This window comes from Molothrus aeneus, chromosome W (genome assembly GCF_037042795.1).
Source record: "Molothrus aeneus isolate 106 chromosome W, BPBGC_Maene_1.0, whole genome shotgun sequence".
NCBI lineage: Eukaryota > Metazoa > Chordata > Aves > Passeriformes > Icteridae > Molothrus > Molothrus aeneus.
Window position 1 is genome coordinate 3,485,997 of NC_089679.1, and position 21,217 is coordinate 3,507,213.

Consider the following 21,217-nt stretch of genomic DNA (forward strand, 5'->3'; position numbering starts at 1 on the left):
CCCTCAGCTGTATCCAAGCACAATTGTGGATGCAGTCAATTTCTGCCTCGATTATAAGAGAAGGCGAGGAAGGCACTTTCCCCAGAGAAATTCGGAAAATAATCTGGGACAATGCCAAAGATTTTGAAAGAGAATTCCAATCCTGGTGGAAACTGGTAAATTTTACCTATAATGCTATTTCAAATACAGCTACTGCTTTTGTCTTGACCACACGCAATGCCTCTGTATATCTAGTTTTTCCTGTTATTGCATTAGGAATAAACCATGACGGAGCTGTTCTCTATCCTATGGAACATAGGGGATGGGCCCATCAGTTTGATGACAAATGGCAAACTGTTGATTTGGAATCTTGTATTATCTGAGAACAACTGGGGTTCATCTGTGAAGGCAATGTAATTATACCTCAAGATATCTGTTTAGACACGGAGCAAAACATTTGTCATTTTGAGATTCGTCCTAACGAGACTTCTAAAACAGTTCTTATATACATAGGCAATGGATGTGCGTGTTTTAGAACTATTTGTGATTCTATGCTTGTAGATGATATTGTGGTGGATACAAAGAATCACTCAAACTTCTGTGCTTGTAACTTCACTAAGATTACAGGTTGTGATATGACTTATGAAGCTAAAGTCACCTCTCACCACCTATTACAATCCAACTACACACTGCTTCACAAGCTAATGCCCACCCCGATTGGGATGAACTTCACTCTAGTGAGACAACTGATGCTCCATCAAGACTTGATCCAAATCCTTGAGAAAATCAAGGAAAGCGGACAGAAAACCCTAGTGACTGTTCATCATGACGTAGGAAAAATACACCGGGCTATAGAGAGGGTAAAGCAAGATGGTGAGCATAGGTGGTGGGATACCCTGTTCGGGTGGTCTCCTACTACCACAGGTGTCCTAAACAGTATATGCCATCCCATTGTTGTTCTTTTGATTCTGATTGTGCTTGGTTTCATTTTGTCAGCAGTTCTATTCGTTATGAATTGGAATATGATGAAAAAGCTAAGGAAATTAGCATCTATAATTAGTGCACATAGCTTAACTGATGAGGAAACTCAGTTAACGCTTTCTAGGAAGGAACTAAAAAGATTTAATGAACAAAATTGGTAAAAAAAAGGGGGATTGTAATAAGTAGCAATATGTTTGTTCATTAATTAAATCAATAGCTAAATAATTATACAATATAAAAGCAATAACTAAATAGCTAAAACCGCTTGATTCTTAAATGTGCAGCCACATATGGTTGCTTGGCTTGCAGGAATTGTATAGTGCTTTGGGAATTCCATGGTAAAGATATACCTTATAAGGAAAAGTTCACCCAGAGGTCACAGAGGAAGGCTGTAACAACAATCCCTAAACTCGCAAGAATTGCTTAGGCTTGCAGGAAGCGTATAGTGTTCTGAAAATTCCACTGTATAGATATGCCTTATAAGGGAAAGTTCACTCAGCGGTTAAAAGAGGAAGACTTGAAGCCTTCATCCCACGACCACCAGAAGGCAGAAAAAGACCCCCTAGCAACTGAACGAGCAAGCGCAAAAGACAGACCATGTCATCCCTGGACCCGGGAGAAGAAGGCAATAAAAGGTGAACTTTGGGGATAGGAACGGTGCAAGCCTGGAGGAGCGGAGACTCCCGGCCACCCAGCGCTGAACTTTGCTTATTCTTGCTTGCATAATAATAGTAATAATAATAATAATAATAATTGTATGATCCTTAAATCCAGTGAATTCGTTTATCACAATTGTGCTCACTGTAAAGAAGGTAGATTGACGTGCTGCAGGAAGCAGATATGGGTGCTAAGTTTTCTGCGGCACAGAGAAGCGTTTATACCCTAATTTTAGAAACCCTAAGTAGTGGAAACATTACGGTTTCCAAAGCAGTTTTGAAACGGTTTGTTCACTGGATATCTTTTCATTTCCCTCAGTTTACCCAGCAGAATGTTAATTCTGTCTGTGCCTGGGATAAAATTGGAGCCTTGTTAACAGCTAAAGCAGAACAGGGAGATGGGACGGTGTCTCAATTTTTTCCTGTGTTCCTAGTGATTCAGAAAGAAGTGCTGAAGAGGGATTTGAAAGGACAGCCAGAACAAATCTCCCCTCCTGTGGCTTCCTCTACCCCTCCCCCCAAACGCTCTGCCCCTGAACTGAGAGGGAGGAGCGAGGCACCCCGGCAATTTCAGGGTACCTGGCACTGCAACTGCTCCCCTGGCTTCCCACCTCTCTCCCAGTACCCTGGCCCTGGCAGTTGTTGTGCGCAGGCTGACAGAGCACCTTCCCTGCACTCCTCTAACCTAGTTCCTGTTACCCTGAAGTCCTGTTCTAACCCCCCCCCCCCCCCCATTCCCAAAATGGCTGCGACCACATGGTTGGCATTCAGGATACTGCTGACCACATGGCCGGAGCCCAAAATGGCGGCATCCGCGTGTTTCAGCCCTCCACCTACCCTTCTTCTCCCCACAATCCCTTTCGCCCACCTGTCCCCTCCGCCAACCTTTTCCGGTCCCACAACCCCTTCCTTCCGTTGGACGCTCCTCCCCCTCCCAGTGTGTCCCCGCCCCCTTTTGCGTCATCCTGTAACCCCACCCCTGGTTCCCACGGTTGCCCTGTCCCCCTGCCTGTTCCCCACGCCCCCTTGCCCAGGTCCCAAGAGGGTGGGGCCGAGGGCTAGAGGGGTGGGGCCGAGGGCTGGGGGGGTGGGCCCCTGCCTGGTTCCCATGGGGGTGGGGCAGGGGGAGGGGATGTCCCTCCTCCCAGTTACCAAGGTGCCGGTGTGGGGGGGGCAGAGGCAGGGGGTGTACCCCCTCCCAGTCTCCATGGGAGTGGGGTGAAGGGTGTTTACCCGCCTGCTTCCCAAGGCAGTGGGGCTGGGGGATGGGGTGGTCCCCTTCCCGGTTCCCAAGGCAGTGGGGCGGGAGGAGGGGGTGGTCCCCTTCCCGGTTCCCAAGGCAGTGGGGCTGGGGGATGGGGTGGTCCCCTTCCCGGTTCCCAAGGCAGTGGGGCTGGGGGAGGGGGTGGTCCCCCTTCCGGGTCCCACGGGAGTGGGGCTGAAGGGAGAAATCCTGGGGTCCAAAACAGGGAGGAAGAAGTCATCCCCTTGGTAGCCCCTGTTCAATACACAGGTGGTAGGGCTGGTCCTAGAACTTATCAGCCCTTCTCATATCACTCAAAGCGTGAGTTATGTAAAAGTCAATTAGAATTTGGGAGAAATAGTGAAATTTTTAGAAGCATGATGAGAGCTACATTAACATCCCTTGAATTTGTTCCTGCTGACATTGTAGACCTTTTCCGGTGCCTGCTTACCCAGTCAGAGTTTGATCTATGGGAAAGCTCCTGGAAGAGATCTCTCAGGGATCTCGTGGAAGAACTTAAGCAAACCCCTCAGGGTGCCAAAGATTTAGAAAATAATAACATTACTTATGAACATCTGTGCGGCGAGGGGGAGTGGGCTAAGCCTGAGGACCAAGCTCGGGTGTTGTCAAAATTCATCCTAGATAAGATTTCAAACGCTGCAGATAAGGCTTTAAACCAGCTACCAACTGCTGAAGCTAGTGGTAGTTTCCTTGACATTAAACAGTCTCCTTCAGCAAGTTCCTTGCAGTTTGTCGACCGTCTCCATGCACAGGTTGAGAGACAAGTACAAGATCCCAAGACACAGATGGAGACAGTGAAAGAGATGGCACAGAGGAATGCCAATGAAGTCTGCAACAGGGTGCTCCTGGGACTGCCTCTCAACCCCCCACCTACACTGGCAGAGATGATGGAAGCCTGTGCTAGGAAGGCGGAACTGTTTGCTGCACAGGAGGTGTGGTCAAGGCCGACAAACCCAGAGACAGTGGCAGCTGTATCTCCAGGAGTGAGGAGGCAACAGATGTCACCAGAACAACTTCAGCATGTCATTTGCTTCATATGCAAAAAACCAGGACACTTTTCCCAGGACTGGCCCCAAAGCCAGCAACAAAAGACACCCTTCACACCAAAAAACCCCGATGCCAGCACCCACCCACCTGGTGCCATGACATAAATGCAGTGGGCTTCCCTGAAGGGGAAACCTCCTTCAAAACAGAACAGGGGGAGGAAGGGAAGCGGGGTGTGGGAACACAAAATAACCATTTACAGGATAAAATCTGGTGGTGTCAGAGGCGTTTCAAGCTTGTGACCACCAAAGCTTTTGCTTTCAGGTCTACCCAGTGGACAGTCATTGGAGTGGACCTGCCAGAGGACTGGCAGAACTTAACAAAAGATCGCACAAGATTGGACAGTGAGTACTTTGTTATTGGGGACACTGCACACACAACTATGGAGATTGAGGTGGCTCCCATGACCATCAAAGGGGACATACCTAACCTCATTCTCCTGGCGCGCTGTCCACAGCCACCCTTCTTTTTGGCCAAGGGGCAAATCATCGCCCAGGCCATTCCTGTTCCAGCAGAAATTTCAGTAGATGACAAGGCACCAGGTGTATACTGGGCAGAAGTGGTTGGCGAGGACAAACCCGTTATGGGATGCAACCTAATGCGTGGAACAGACCATCTCCACATGGAAGGGTTGCTTGACACAGGGGCAGATGTGACAATCATACCTGAAAGGTTGTGGCTGTCACATTGGGACTTGCAGCCTGTGGCTGGTCAAATCCAAGGTGTAGGAGGATTCACATTGGCAAAGATATCAAAGAGTATTGTGCAAATTGAGGGACCAGACAGAAAATTGGCCAGTGTCCATCCATTTGTTACTAATTACAAAGCTCCCTTGTGGGGTAGAGACACCATGTCCCAGTGGGGGCTCAAATTGGTCATCCCTAAGACACTGCAGGATTTTTAGAAGCGGCCACTGTCGAGCGCCCCGCTCACAAATTAACATGGCTGAAAAATGACCCAGTCTGGGTAAAACAGTGGCCACTCAGTAATGAAAAGATAGAGGCGCTCAAGGAGCTTGTGGCAGAACAGTTGGCTAAAGGACACATTGAAGAGACATCTAGCTGCTGGAATTCCCCGGTCTTTGTAATAAAAAAGCCAGGGAAGGATAACTGGTGGCTCCTCCATGATTTAGAGAAATAAACAAAAGAATTGTGGACATGGGGTCTCTCCAACCAGGGATGCCCTCCCCAACAATGCTCCCCCAAAATTGGCAATTGGCTGTCCTAGACATCAAGGACTGTTTCTTCCATATTCCCCTACACCCGGAGGATGCACCACGGTTTGCCTTCTCGGTTCCCACCATCAACCGAAAAGCCCCAATGAAGTGCTACCACTGGAAAATATTGCCTCGGGATGAAATGCAGTCCATCCATCTGCCAGGGGTACGTGGCTTCACTGCTGTCCCCAGTGCGTGCCCAGAAAAAGGAGGCAATCATCCTGCACTACATGGATGATGTGCTTGTGTGTGCCCCCGATGACATAATACTCCAAGACACACTTGACCTAGTGGTTAAAGTTTTAACCTCTGCTGGATTCCAACTGCAGGAAGACAAGGTTCAGAGGATGCCACCTTGGAATTACCTGGGCTTGCAAATCACTGTGCAGACTATTGTTCCACAGAAATTGGAAATTAAGACTGATCCCAAAACCCTAGCAGATCTCCATTCCTTGTGTGGGTCTTTGATCAGGCCTTGGCTGGGCCTCACCAACAGGGACCTAGCTCCCCTTCTCAATTTGCTGAAGGGAGAGAGAGAGCTAGCCTCTCCAAGGGAACTGACCCCAGAGGCAAAAACCACCCTCCAAAAAGTGCAGAAGGCTTTGGCCAAGAGGCAGGCTCATCGTTATAAGCCCGAGCTGCCTTTCGAATTCATTGTTTTGGGGAAGCTACCACACATACACAGGTTGATATTCCAGTGGTTTGAAGTACAAAAAGATCCACTTCTAATCATAGAGTGTGTTTTCCTCTCCCATCAGCGATCCAAAACCATCACACAGCCACAGGAGCTAATAGCTCAGCTGATCTGGAAGGCCAGGTTCAGATTGTGTGAGCTGGCCGGTTGGGACTTTCAGTGTATTCACCTTCCAGTCCACCTTGCTAAGGAGGGAAAGAGCTTTCCCGAGAGGTTGACCAAAAAGAGGTTCAACAACCTGCTCCAGAGCAATGCCAGTCTCCAGCTATCCCTGGACAGCTACAGTGGACAGGTATCAGTCCAGGCCCCATCACACAAGCTGTTCAACAAGGAATTCCACCTCATTGCTCCTGAGAAAAGGAGTTGTAGGCCACTCAAGGTGCTTACAGTTTACACTGATGCGTCCGGAGCATCCCACAAGTCGGTGATGACTTGGAGAAATCCCCAGACTCAGCATTGGGAAGCTGATGTTGAGTTTGTGGAGGGGTTGCCCCAGATTGCTCAACTAGCTGCAGTCGTAAGAGCCTTTGAGAAGTTTTCGGAGCCAATTAATTTGGTTACCGATTCAGCCCATGTGGCGGGAGTAGTGTCCAGGGCGGAGTAGGCAGTTTTCAAAGAGATCGAGGATGGGCATCTCCACAGGTTGCTCTCAAAACTAATTTATTTGGTTTCGCAGCGGGAGCACCCTTTCTATGTGATGCATGTGAGGTCACATTCCGATTTGCCAGGCGAGCTCGCAGAAGGTAATAGCAAAGCAGATTCCCTTTCCACCCCAGCAGAAATGGCACGCCTTCCAGACATCTTTCAACAGGCAAAGCTAAGTCACCAACAATACCATCAGAATGTTCCAGGTCTAATCCGTCAGTTCCAGTTAACACGCAGTCAGGCTCAAGCCATTGTGGCCACCTGTCCCAATTGCCAGCTTCAGGCAGTGCCATCCCTGGGTGTTGGGGTTAACCCCTGAGGCCTTGGGAGCTGTGAAGTGTGGCAGACATCACACACATTCCCAGTTTTGCTCGTATGAAATACGTACATGTCAGCATAGACACATACTCAGGTGCGGTTTATGCCTCTGCCCATGCAGGGGAAAGGGCTGCGCATGCCAAACAACACTTGCTGCAAGCCTTTTCAGTATTGGGGGTCCCCAGGGAGATTAAGACTGACAATGGCCCAGTGTATGCCTCCAAGGAGTTCCTAGAGTTTGTCCAGCAGTGGGGAGTGGAGCATAGAACAGGCATTCCCCACTCCCCCACAGGTCAAGCTGTGATTGAGTGTGCCCACCACACACTCAAAGAGGTCCTGGCTAGGCAGGGCAATTCTGCAGTGTGGATGACTCCACAACAAAAGCTCTGCAAGGCCTTGTTTACCATCAATTTTCTGAATTGTTCCTTTGAAAACATGAACCCTCCGGTAATACGTCATTTCAATAATAACAATCGGTTTAAGTTGTCACAGCGTCCACCAGTTCTCATTAAGGACCCAGAAGCCTGGGAAACCAAGGGTCCTTATGAGCTCATCACCTGGGGGCGTGGTTACACGTGTGTATCCACCCCCTCAGGCCCTTGATGGATACCCCAAAAGTGGGTAAAACCTTTCGTCCCCAAAAATCCAGCTCCAGCAGATGGGGATAAGAAGCAAGCAGCTGTCACTTCCAAGAGAAGACGCCGCCGGAAAAAGAAGGAAGAATCTCCCTAAGAGAGTTAGCTGCATTCCGGCAGACCCATGAAATTGTATGTGTTTTTTTTAAAAAAAATGTTTGTTTTCCTTTGTAGATCAGAAAGTCTACCTCCTACCTAACCTCATGATGAGCCCTGTCCGAGTTGTCATCCTGTTCACGCTGTGCAGTCTCACAGCTGCGTGGATCGTTCCTCAGCCACTCCAAAACATCTGGGTGACCCTGGCACATACGCTCCAACAGGAAAATATATGCCTGTCCACAGCAGCAGCGAAAGACCCAATGTCTACCTGCCTGGTAGAGATTCCATTGCAAGCTGGAGAGTTCACAGATAAATTAGATATGCTTATACCTCCCCCAAGTCCCAAACCAAATCACACACAACCACATAATATCCGTCACCAGCGAGCTGTAATGATTAAAAACCCCATAGAGGAGTGGCTTCCAAAGTTACCCTGAGCTGCTCAGGAGCCTCAAGAGTTAGAGCTCTTGGGCTCCTCCCCTGCACCATACTGCATACACTTCTTTATCCCACGTTCCGACACCAAACCTTTTAACAACATTAAACAGTATCGAGAGGAATTCACTGCCAAAAAGTGGTGTAAGGTTTTAAGCCATGTTGCAGCAGACAATCCAGACCATTCACATCCCAAGAGCCTCCCCAAAGGTTTGTTTTTAATTTGTGGGGATCGGACATGGGCAGGAATCCCTTCTCAGCTTTTAGGAGGGCCATGTACCATCGGGCGGTTGTCCCTGTTGACACCCAACCAAACCATGATTAGCAAGTGGACTCAAAAGAGCAATTTGGTCAGCAAAATTCATAAGAGAAGCGTAGACAATTTGGACCCAAATTGTGATGCAGACATCTTTCATTGGGCCAAGTCAAAGCAATTCGCTGTATCCCTGTTCTATCCATGGGTTGCAGCAGCCAAAGCTCTAGGTGAATTGGGCCACCTAGAGTGCTGGGTAGTCAAACAGGCAAACTTGACATCCACGGCCATCAGCTCCCTCCTAGAGGACAAGGAGATTACCAGGCAGGCCACACTCCAAAATCGTGCAGCCATAGATTTCCTCCTGCTGCTGCATGGACATGAGTGCCAGGAATTTAAAGGACTGTTCTGCATGAACCTAACATCAAAAGCACCCAACGTCCACGCAACTCTCCGAGAAATGAAAAGCCTGATTGGACGAGTCAAGCAGGAATCCGAGGACTGGTTCAGCGGATTGTTCAAGGACTGGGGACTCTCGGGGTGCTGGACCTCTATAATTAGGACAATTTTGTTGGTTTTTGTTGTTCTTTTCCTTGTCATGTTAGCATTTGGTATTCTACGTCACATACTTTTAAAGGCTATCAACGGTTTGGTCTCCAGTACCGCCGAAGTCAACTGCTCAGAGTTTGTGCAACTAAAGTAAATTGGCAGGCCCGCAAAACAAGAGTGGTGGACAAATTCATAATCAGCAGCAGAAATAGTCCGATGCATTTCCTTTTAATTTTAGTTAACAGAAAAGGTGGAGGTGTTGTATTGCACTAAATAGTTTATTTAGTAGTTGTTCTGCACTGGGTAACGGGAATTTTGTACTGAGTGTGGTATGTCATGTAGATTATTCCCCCTTCCTCATCACATGGTTTCTCCCCATGCACTCCTTTCTACACACCTGGTGGTCTGCCCCATGGATACCCCTCCCCTCGCCCCTCCCCAATGGCATCCCATTGGCCACAGTCCTCTTTCCCTGCCCCCTTTCCCCTGGGGGATAAAACCCCACTGCAGGTAAAGGTTCGGCCTCTTTTGCCACCTGGGTGGTTGCTGCAGCCAGCAGCGTCCCATCACAAGCCAATAAACAGGATACTCGTCCCCACGTGGTGGAAGAGCGCTCCTCGTCTTTTATCTTCAGTCCATGCAGGTCCGTGTGGGCTTGGGTTCCAGCTAGCCAGATTGGACCCATACAAAGCCCAGAGAACACGGATTACTGCAGCCCATGAGTTGGCAGGACTGATTGAGAGGGCTTTAAACTAGGTTTGAAGGGGGAAGGGGATAAGACCAGACTCTCCAGAGATGAGCCTAAGGGTAGTAAGCCAGAGTCAGGGGTGAAGTCAGCAGCCCAGCTGAAGTGCATGTACACTAATGGCCACAGCATGGGTAACAAGCAAGAGGAACTGGAAGTCATTGTACAGAAGGAAAGCTATGATGTAGTCACCATCGTGGAAACATGGTGGGATGACTTGCATGACTGGAGTGCTGCAGTGGATGTCTACATGATCTTCAGAAGAGACCTGTGAGGTAGGAAAGGTGGAAGGGTGGCTCTGTATGTTAGGCAGGCTCTTGACACTATAGAACTTGAGGTTAATGACAATAAGGTTGAGTGCCTATGGGTAAGAATTAGGGGAAAGGCCAACAAGGCCAACATCCTGGTGGAAGTTTGTTGTAGACCACCCAATCAGGATGAAGAGGTGGATGAGTTATTCTATAAGCACCTGGAGGATGTTTCAAGATTGGCAGACCTCGTTCTTGTGGGAGATTTTAACCTGCCAGATGTCTGCTGGCAACTCAACACAGCTGAGAAGAAGCAGTCTAGGAGATTCTTAGAGTGTATGGAGTACAGCTTCTTGTCACAGCTGGTGAGCCAACCTACCAGGGGTGAGGCTCCACTAGACCTGCTGTTTACAGAGAAGGGCTGGTCGGAGATGTGGTGGTTGGAGTCTATCTGGAGTACAGTGACAATGAAATAATAGTTTTTAATATTTGGTGAAACAAGGAGGGACATCAACAAAGCTTCTACACCAGACTTCCAGATGGCAGACTTTGGCTTATTCACAATGCTGATTTGGACGGTACCTTGGGAAACAGCCCTTAAAAGCAAAGGCGTCTAGGAAATATGGACATACTTCAAGAAAGAAATCTTGAAGGCGGAGGAGCAGACTGTCCCTATGTGCCAAAAAATGAGCTGGCAGGGAAGACAACCAGCTTGTCCAGGCAGAAAGCTTTTGAAGGAACTCAGGGAAAAAAAGACAGTGTATTGAGACAGAGTAGAAATCCATTTTAGGTAAAATGTACATCTTTGAATTAAGTCTGCAGCTTGCAAACACAACTGTTTGGTCTAACTGCCTGTTCTCGCAAAAAAACCTATGCTCGAAGAAACTGCTTCAGCAAAGGACAGAGATAAAGGGGGGGCCCTTGAACTTTGAAACAGACGAAGAGACTGGGAGACAGGGCAGGGTGACTCAGGAGTTCTTTCTGTACTTTCTGATAAAAAAACTAGCTGCAAGGGTAACTAGCTACAAGGATAACTAGCTGCAAGTGTAATGCAAAATCAGTAAAATGAATATGTATGAACCTATTGTGAAATTCCATGCATATGGATTAGTAAGGGAGATAAAAAGGATCTGGAGTTCCAGAGGTATGCATGTCTTTTAAGGGGAGCAGTCCCCACATGCTCCAGCGCTGTAATAAACATACTGGCTTTACAACTTTTACAAAGTTGTGGAGTTTGTTTTCTTTTTCCGTAATTCAGTATCACTTTTGGAAAAAGGGGCGGGCAACTCAGGAAGTGTTTAGGATGTCATTAGGTCATGTAGAAAGAAAATTAGAGAGGCAAAAGCTCAATTAAAACTTAATCTGGTCACTTCTGTGAAGGATAATGAAAAATGTTTTTATAAATACATTAATAATAAAAGGAGGGGCAAGGAAAACCTCCATTTTTCCTCCAGGGGGAAATATAATTACCAAAGATAAGGAAAAAGCTGAGGTACTTAACACATTCTTTGCCTCAGTTTTCAACAATAAAACAGGCTGTCCTCAGGACAACTGGCCTCCTGAGCTAGTAGATGGGGACACGGAGCAGAATAGCCCCCCTGTAATTCAGGAGGAAGCACTTAGTGACCTGCTGGGCCACTTAGATGATCACAAGTCTATGGGACCAGATAGGATCCATCCTAGGGTGATGAGGGAGCTGGCAGAACAGCTCACCAAGCCGCTCTCCACCATTTATCATCAGTCCTGGCTCACTGGGGAGGTCCCAGATGACTGAAAGCTGGCCAATGTCATGCCCATCCATAAGAAAGGCCAGAAGGAGGATCTGGGAACTACAGACCTGTCATCCTGACCTTGGTGCCTGGCAAGGTTATGGAATAGATCATCTTGAGTCTGATCACACAGCACCTACAGGACAATTGGGGGATCAGACCCAGCCTGCATGGATTAAAGAGGGACAGGTCCTGCCTGACCAACCTGATCTCCTTTTATGACCAGGTTACCTGCCTGGTGGATTCTCGGAGTCTCTGTGGTCAAGATGACCCCGATGTGTTAGAAAGTCTCTTTTTCCCAGCCCCGCAATCGAAGGAGTCAGGATTCCTTGGCTCTGGTTTTCGAGGTTGTTTATTTTCTCTTATCTAATGCATTCTTTTTCTGACCCGCTGAGGTCTGTCTAGCAGGTCGGTCCGTGGCACACTGCACGCCCCTGAGGCGGAGTTAGTTTTTTTATACTAAGAACTACGTGTACTTTATTTACAATAATTTTCCAATACCTATCACCTATGTTAGACAGTCCGTCTCTACTCTAAACCAATCCAAAAGTGCCACCATCACCCAGAAGATGGAGGCTAAGAAGAAGAAAGAGGAAGGACAAGTCATGCCCAAATCCCTTCATCTTGGCTACTGAACCCTCATTCTAAAACCCCAAAATTCTACTTTTCCACCCTGTGACAAACTAACTACCATTCTACTTTAACTCTCATGGCTTGTAAATCTTCACATAAAGTTGGTAATTTTCTCCATGGGTTAAAATCAAAGGCACAGGTGTCTTTGGCTTTGTGCCAAGGTCTCTGAGCTCCTAGCCAGGGGCTTGAGCCATCCAGGACAGCCAGAGGGATGTCCTGGGTTCCAACAGTGGATGAGGGGAAGGCTGTGGATGTAGTGTACCTGGATTTCAGTCTCCCATAGCATGTTCCCAGAAAAGATGGCAGCCCTTGGGTTGGACAGGTGCACTCTTCACTGGGTTAAGAACTGTCTGGACAGCCAGGTCCAGAGAGTGGCAGTGAATGGTGCCACATCCAGTTGGTGGCCAGTCACTAGTGGTGTCCCCCAAGGATCAGTGTTGGGCTCAGTCCTGTTTAATATCTTTATTGATGATCTGGATGAGGGGATCGAGTCTACCATTAGTAAATTTGCAGATGACACCAAGCTGGGTGCGAGTGTCAATCTGTTGGAGGGTAGGAGGGCTCTACAGAGGGATCTGGACAGGCTGGATAGATGGGCTGAATCCAATGATATGAGGTTTAACAAGATCAAGTGCCAAGTTCTGCACTTTGGCTACAACAACCCCCTGCAGCACTAGAGGCTGGGTACAGAGTGGCTGAACAGAAGCCAGGCAGAAAGAGACCTGGGGGTACTGATCAATGGCAGACTGAACATGAGCCAGCAGTGTCCACTTGGCTAAGAATGCCAATGGGATCCTGGTCTGTATCAGAAATAGTGTAGCCAGCAGAAGGAAGGAAGTGATTTTTCCACCGTACTCAACAATGGTTAGGCTACACCTTGAGTGCTGTGTCCAGTTCTGGGCCCCTCAGTTTAGGAAGGATGTTGAGATGCTGGAGCATGTCCAGAGAAGGGCTGATGAAGGGTCTGGAACACAAATCCTATGAGGAGTGGCTGAGGTAATGGGGTTGTTTGGCCTGGAGGAGGCTCAGGGGAGGCCTTATCCCTCTCTACAACTACCTGGAAGGAGGTTATAGCCAGGTGGAGGTCCGCCTCTTCTCCCAGGCAACTAGCAATAGACAGGAAGACACAGTCTTAAGCTGTGCATGGGGAGGTTTAGGTTGGACATTAGGAAGAAGTTCTTCACAGAAAAGGTGATAGGCATTGGAATGGGCTGCCCAGGGAGTTGGTGGAGTCACCATCCCTGGAGATATTTCAGACTGGGTGTGGCACCTAGTGCCATGGTCTGTCACAGACATATTTTGTGAAAAATCCTTTGCTAGGATTTTTTCTCCTGAGAAGCTGAGAAGCCTCAGAGGAAAAGAAAAACAATAATTAACTGCTGCTGTGGAATGCAACAGGTGGATCTTTGACTGGTCTCATGTGGTTGTTTTTAATTTATGGCCGATCACAGTCCAGCTGTCTCGTACTCTCTGGTCAGTCACAAGATTTTATTATTATTCCTTTCCTTTCTTTGCTAGCCTTCTGATGAAATCCTTTCTTCTATTCTTTTAGTATAGTTTTAGTATATAATTTTCTTTTAATATAATATATATCATAATAAATCAGCCTTCTGAAACATGGAGTCAAGATTCTCATCTCTTCCCTTGTCCCGGGACCCCTGTGAACACGACCACAATGGTCTAGTTGACAAGGTGGTGTTACGTCATGGATTGGACTCAGTGATCTCAAAGGTCTTTTCCAACCTAGCTGATTCTGTGATTGTGTGACTGTTGCCTGTGGGATGGACTCAAGTTGCAAGTTTGGAGAGAACTGCTGCTCATGAGATGGACTGATGTTGGAGATGTTTGTGGAGAACTATCTCCCATGGGAGGGACCCCATGCTGGAGCAGGAGAAGAACTCTTCTCCCTGAGCAGCATGAGAAAAGCAGGTGATGAACTGACCATAAACCGCATTCTCCGTTGTAGTGGGTTGACCCTGTCTGGATGCCAGGCATCCACCAAAGCCACTTTCTTACTCTCCTCTGCAGCTGGACAGAGGAGAGAAAATTTAATGACAGGTTCACGGGTTGAGATAAGGACCGGGAGAGAGATCACTCATCAAATACTGTCACTGGAAAAACAGATTCATGTCGCTATAGGACACAAAATAAAATGACACGCACGCTGGAACCTCCAAGGTAAAAAAGAAGGGACGTTTATTTTCTGACTCCAACATTTATAGACTTTCAAAAGTGACAGTGGATTGGAGGATGAAAGTGCCACCTCTCCAATGACACTGGACAAACCAACAGTCCATCAAATTTCTCCTCCTCCAGAAAAGAATGTAAAACAGTAATTATTTACATAAAAGTGCGTAAGAAACTTCATTACAAGAATGTAAACATCAGAAGGCTTAGAAGAACATCGAAGAACAGGGTGTCATCTCACCCTTTTTCCGTTTTAAAAAAGAAAAATTAACAATGCTAAAAGGAAATATTGACAATGTTCAGTGTCCACTCGTGGAGGAATCATTGGAGTGATCACTCATGTCGTCTGCATCTGAGTCATCACTCGATTCATCCACTTGATGACTTTTGCTTTGGTCACGGTTTCCAGTTTGCCTGTCGGCTGGATTCTGTCTCTGTGAACGCAGGTCAGGACGAACACACTTCGAAGGTACCCAGTGTACCCCAGTATCTATGGATACACACGCATCCCCATGCCCCAAAGCGATAAGGTCATAGGGACCTTCCCACTGTTTGGTGACTAAATTCCGCACCCGAACCTTTGCTCAAGGCTGATGCGTCTCGTCCGCAGCCTGCAACGAAAGGTGATGATTCAAAATGAAAGGATTATTTGAGTTCTGTGGCACAGTAAGATGGCATACAAAGCTTTTGCCAACCGACTGTGCGGGGTTTCACCCTGCATTCCCCATTTTTGTTTTTGAAGAACCCGCTTCAGAGTACCATGAAGGCATTCTACAATAGTTTGACCAGTCAGAGAATGAGGGATACCAAACTTGTGCGAGACACCCCACAGCTGCAGGAACTGCTGCACCTTCTGAGATGTGTAAGCAGGACCATTGTCGGTTTTCACAGCAGAAGGTATGTCCAGAACAGCAAAGGCCTGCCTCCAGTGGGCAAGGACATTGCGGCCCTTTTCTCCAGTGTGAGCAGAAGCCCACATTGCAGAGGAGAACGCGTCCACAGTGACACGCACATACTTGAGCCGGCCAAACATGGCAATCTGGGTGACATCGGTCTGCCAAAGCTCCAAGGCCCTAAGGCCTCTGGGGTTTACCCCTGCTGGCAAAGGCGCAGTGAGCATGTGACAGTTGTCACATGACTCGACAATGTCACGAGCCTCAGTTGGCGTCAGCTGAAACTGCTTCTGCAAGGTATGTGCATTCTGGTGGAAAAACCCATGCAATGCATTGCCCTGCACGAGTGTGTCAGGCTGAGGTGCTACTCACGCTGGGTTAGCCAACTTGTCAGCCCTCGCGTTACCTTCCACTACAAACCCTGGCAAATTGGTGTGACTCCTCACATGCAGAACGTAGAACAGATGAACCTGGGCCTGAATGGCACATCACAAAGTCTTCAGAAAATGAAACAAGGCAGGATTACTGACCTTCAAAACTGAATGACCCAACCCCTGTGCGATGTCGGCCACATAGGCAGAATCTATGACCAAATTGAAAGGTTCCTGGGAAAATTTCTCAAATGCCATGACAACAGCCTTCAATTCAACCAATTGGGCTGACCCATCCTCATGACCTTCCAGGACCTGCCACTCAGATCCATCCCTCCAAGTAACAATGGCCTTCCCTGTTTTCCCCAAACCATCAGTGAAGACGGTGGGTCCTTGCACGGGGTTCCTGGCTATTTTTGGACCGCAAAGAGATTTGTGTGAATTTAGCCACCTGAAGTAGCTTGTGGCTGGGCAGATGATAAGTGATCTGCCCTGAAAAGTTTTCCAGAGCACTTTGCAGGGACACACTGTTTGCAAAGCTCCAGTCAAAATCCTCCCACTGTACCAGGAGTATGATTTTTGCGGGATCCACACCCATCAATTGCAAACACCATTGCTGGCATTTGATTATCAAGCAAGCAATTAGCTCAGACAATGCAGTTGCTATCTTCTGCAGCTGATGGGGCAAGAAAACCCATTCCAAGATGTGCAAGGAATTGGACCATTTGTCACTCCATTGGCCAATGATGCCTGTGGGATGCGAATCTGGAGTGGTAATGAACACAGTGACATCAACGGAGGGATCAATGCGATAAACCGGGCAAGCAGAAACAGCTCGCTGAACCACCTCCAGCACCTGACATGCCTCAGGGGTCAATGTGCAAGGAGACTTTAAATCAGAGTCTCCTTTCAACAAATCATACAGAGGAGACAGTTGTGCATTGGTCAGTCCCAAGTGTGGATGTAACCAAGTGATGACACCTACCAATTTCTGGTCATCATTCAGTGTTGTCACCGAATGCACAAATTGCACCTCCTGGTGTCGGATTGTCTGTTCCAGAATTTTGACCCCCAAATACTTCCAAGGAGGTTGTTGTTGAACCTTTTCTGGAGCCACCTGCAGCCCATGAGAATGCCCCCATTAAAAATCTGTCCCGATGTGCACCCCCCACGCGGATAGAACATCCCTTCCGCAGAGGTCAGCAGGAGTTGAAGTAACACGAGGCCAAATTAAGGCCACCTGTCCCTCCGGATTCGCAACCAGCACAGGCTGCTGGCTCACGTAGCATTACGCCGTTCCTCCCAATCCCATGACAGGCATCTTCACCAGATTCAGGGGCCACTCCGGGGGCCAGGTGGCAAGGGAGAGAACTGTGACGTCCGTGCCACTGTCAAGAAACCCGTGGAGACAGATCTCCGTTCGATCGCGCCAGGTATGGACAGGGTACACAGCATCTCGGGATGTTCTTTGGTCAGGACAGTGGTCCAGTAAACTTGAGGTGGCCCAGTGGATCCAAAGCCACCATCTCCACAAGACCAGTCAACTGTCCTGTGAACAGAAGATTTAAAAGGCACAAGTTGAGCAATCCGCGTCCCTTTCGGGATAGTGACAAGGGGGGGGGGGTGGAGACCATGGCACAAATCTGTCCCATGAAATCCGCATCAATAGGTCCCAAGTGCACAATGATGCCTGTTGTAGTGCGTTTTTATATTTTGTAATATTTTGAAGTAGTTTTGTTTTGTATTCCTATATTTTTCCCAAATGGTTTATCCCAGACTGTACTCCCCTCCCTTTATCTGTGTTATCCCTCTCCTGGGATGAGATCATCCCCAAACCCCCACCCTGGCTCTCTGTCAATCACTCAGCATCCCATCCCCCCCATCCAGAAGTTTCGGTCCAAGTTGTCGAGTGATTTGCCAGAGGCCAGGGGTCAGCCCCCCAGGCCTAGTCCCATACGCTGCCCTATATGTCTATCCCCCAGTTCCCATCCCTCAGAGATACCTATTGGTTGGTAAAATGTTATCTACTTTTGGTTTCCTGCTCCCTTGAAATGTGACCTTCGGAGATCTCCCGGGGCTCTCGGCAGGAGGCCCCCTGAGGCGCAGGAGCTCCTTTGGGATCTGAATAAAACCATGGACTAACCCCTGCTAAGAGTCGGCCCTTTATCTTCTACCGATGTCTCTGGTGTCTCTTGTGCTGCACAGGCGCCCAGCCCAGGTGCCCTCAGTACCCTCGGGGCACAGACAGTGTCTCCCCGCTGTCGGCCGTGTCGGGGCTGCCCTCCCCGGTGTCTGCCGACTCGAGACTGGCCCAGGGTTCCTGAGAGGCTCGCAGAGAGATTGAGACATTTTGGCGACCAACGTCGGGCTCTGAGACCATCCCCGGACCTCATGGACGGGGCTCGGACATTATTTCAGACTGTTCGCAAAGCCTTTGGCCGGCAAGCTACCTTAGAAGAACACACTCCGTTTTAATGAATTGCTCCTCTGTGCAAGAAACTCTTCCCTCAAGAGTCAGTTTCAGGTAGAAGTCACCATCCCAGGACCTCCTGTTTTCCTGTCCCACAGCTGGATTGGTAAGTTTACCTTCTTCCCGTTTCTCCCCTCTTCGGGAGGGGGGGTGTTTCCCTGCCTTTGTTTTCAGGCTCGCTGCAGAGAGCCGAAGTTTTTTTTTCTCTATTTTTGGCAGGCTACCAGCTTCAGGTTTTTCTTCTCCCCCCCCACCTGGGTTGGTGAAATTTGAGATACAAAATTTAAAATCACAGCTACAATGGGTGCAAAGCTTTCTGTATCTCACAAAGATGTCTATTACCATTTTTTGAATTTTCTTAAGAGTGAAAAAATCCGATTTTCAAAATCAGATGTTAAACAATTTGTTAGATGGCTGTTTCTTCACTTTCCCGATGTATCAACTGAAAATATTAGTGATTTGGCTTTTTGGGACAAAATTGGTAATGAGTTATTGAGAGCAGGGAAATCTGGTGACACATCTCCGTCAAAATTTGTTTTTTTAGCCCTGCAGATAAGAAATGTTGTAAAATCTAATTTAAAGATGCAAGAACAGCCATCCGGAAACAGTTTCAACACCTCTGCTTCCCAGAAACCCGATCTACCCCCCTCCAAGTTACGTTCTCCCTCTCCTAACCCTCTTTCCTCACCCCCAGCCCCGGCACAGGGCATTCTGAAGAAAGTTACACTCCCTAGCTTCCCTCAGAAGCTCCCTGTCTCCAACCCGGACAGTTCTAGTCAAATTCCCCGGGACCCTACCCTTTCCCCTGCTTCCCCAGGTTGTGAAACCCCGTCCCACAATCTTAGTGCCCGCCTTTGTACCCCCGATTCGCTTCAAGTAACTTCCCCAGACCATGATGGTGGATACCACATGGCAATGCCTGGTTCTTCTCTCCACAATCCTTTACGCTCTCCCAACAACCCATTCTGGTCAGAAAACCGCGCCCCTGAAACCCTCCCTCCCGGCACCCTCCCGCCGCCCCCCTCCGCCCCCTCAGGGCTTTGCCCGCCAGCCGCGGCCTCCCTCCGCCCCTCCCGCAGCCCGCCCTCCAGCTCCCAGGTCAGAGAAACCGGAGGTGCTGAGTTCGGCAGCCAGAAGCCGGAAACATCACTGGTTCTTTCTGCAGCCCCTGTGTCATATATTTCAGATTTAAACGGGGGGATTCAGCCACATTATACCCCCCTTTCTGTTGATTCTGTCAAAGAACTTGCCAAAGCCCAAAAAGATTTTGGTAGATCAAGTGAATATTTTAGAGGACTCCTTAAAGCTACACTTTCTGCTAATACCTTAACACCCGCTGATATCAAACACCTTTTTACCTGCCTGTTATCCTCATCTGAATATCTCTTGTGGGATGCAGCATGGAAAAAAGGATTGAGAGAAATTTTACCAGCTGTGTGGGCTGATGAAGCTACTGCCCATGATGTTTATGGTAAATTGATATCTCTCGACCATCTCTGTGGACAAGGGGAGTGGGAGGAAAGAGCAAGTCAGGCAGAGGGCATTCCCAGAAAGGTTTTCAAAGAATGTGCTAGAGCAGCTGAGAAAGCTTTCTTTGGGCTCCGTCCTGGTGTTCCGCTTGAAAATTATTTGAAAATAACACAATCTTCATCTGAGTCCTTTTTGAGTTTTGTGGAAAGGCTGAGAAAAGCTGTCGAATTTCAAGTTCAGAACGAAAGAGCCAGGATGGAAATCCTCACCGAGATTGCTAAAGAAAATGCCAATGACAAGTGTAAAGCTGCCATCCTGAGCCTGCCTCTCGAGCCAACACCAACACTACAAGCAATGTTAGAAGTGTGTGAGAGGAAAGTTACCATCACTCTTGCTGACCAGGAAGAGAGACCAAAACCACAGAGAAAGATTGCAGCTGTGGACGCCCCTGATCCACCATCCACCAACCAGCTTCAGCGCGTCACAATGCCACAAGAGAGAATCTCCAACTCTAATCAACCTTGCCATCTTTGTGGGAAGTTAGGGCATTGGATGCCTGACTGCCCTCTGAAAAAGCAGTTTTTAGATTTTAAATACAATAACCTTGAAGATCAGAATTCCCCAAAAGACAACCTTTCAAAAAACTGAATAAAGAGCGCTCTTTTTCCCAGCGCTATGACAAAAATAGGGTGTGTTCAATTCCAGCACAGGACAGGGCCGAGCCTGAGCACAGCCGTCAGCACCAGGAGCGGAATGCATTTCATACAGCAGCGCACCAGCAACACCAACACAAACCCACTGGCAAAGGTAAAAAAGTCCTTGCCATGAACATTTTGGGGACAGTAAAATGGTTCAATGTAAAAAACAAATACGGTTTCATAACCCGGAATGATAACAAAGAAGATGTGTTTGTTCATCAGACTGCTATAAAAAAGAATAACCCCAGGAAATATCTCCCCAGTTTAGGAGATGGAGAAATTGTGGAATTTAATATAGTACAAGGAAGAAAAGGCCCCCAAGCAGCCGATGTGACAGGACCTGGTGGAGTTCCAGTACAAGGTAGTAAACATGCTCCAGACTACAAACCTATAAAATATTATCTACATCATAGAAGTCCTCCACATGTCTACCAAGGAAATAGAACCCAAAACCAACAACCATCAAGCCAAAGCAACAGCCTAAAAGGAAGAAGAGCACAGAACACTGGCAAGCTGCCCTGCATTCAAAAGCCCATGTCAATAATAAAAGAACCTTCCAGTCCGATAAGTCCCACTTCTAATACCCTTCCCCAATTCCTGTGGCCTTCCTACCCCTCTCCCACTTTCCCCTTTTCCCTTCCATTGTGCTATTACCCCTTTTTTATGTTCCCACAAATTCCTACCACCCTTTCCCCTCTCCCATGGTCTCCCTCCACTAATCCCTATCCCCAGAGTTCCTTTAGAATACCAGAGGGAGCATGAAGTTTCCCTAAAGTAACCATCCTTTTCTTAAACTAATGATTTTTATTTGGAGTTTCCAACAGGCACACCACCACCTACACTGCCTTGTGCAGAGTCTATCACAGCCAACCACTTTACCACAGGAGACAAAGAAACAGCCCCTGCTGAAAAAACCTTTTCCCGACTCAGTTTCCTGAAAAACCGCGTCTTTTTAGTGTTTCCCC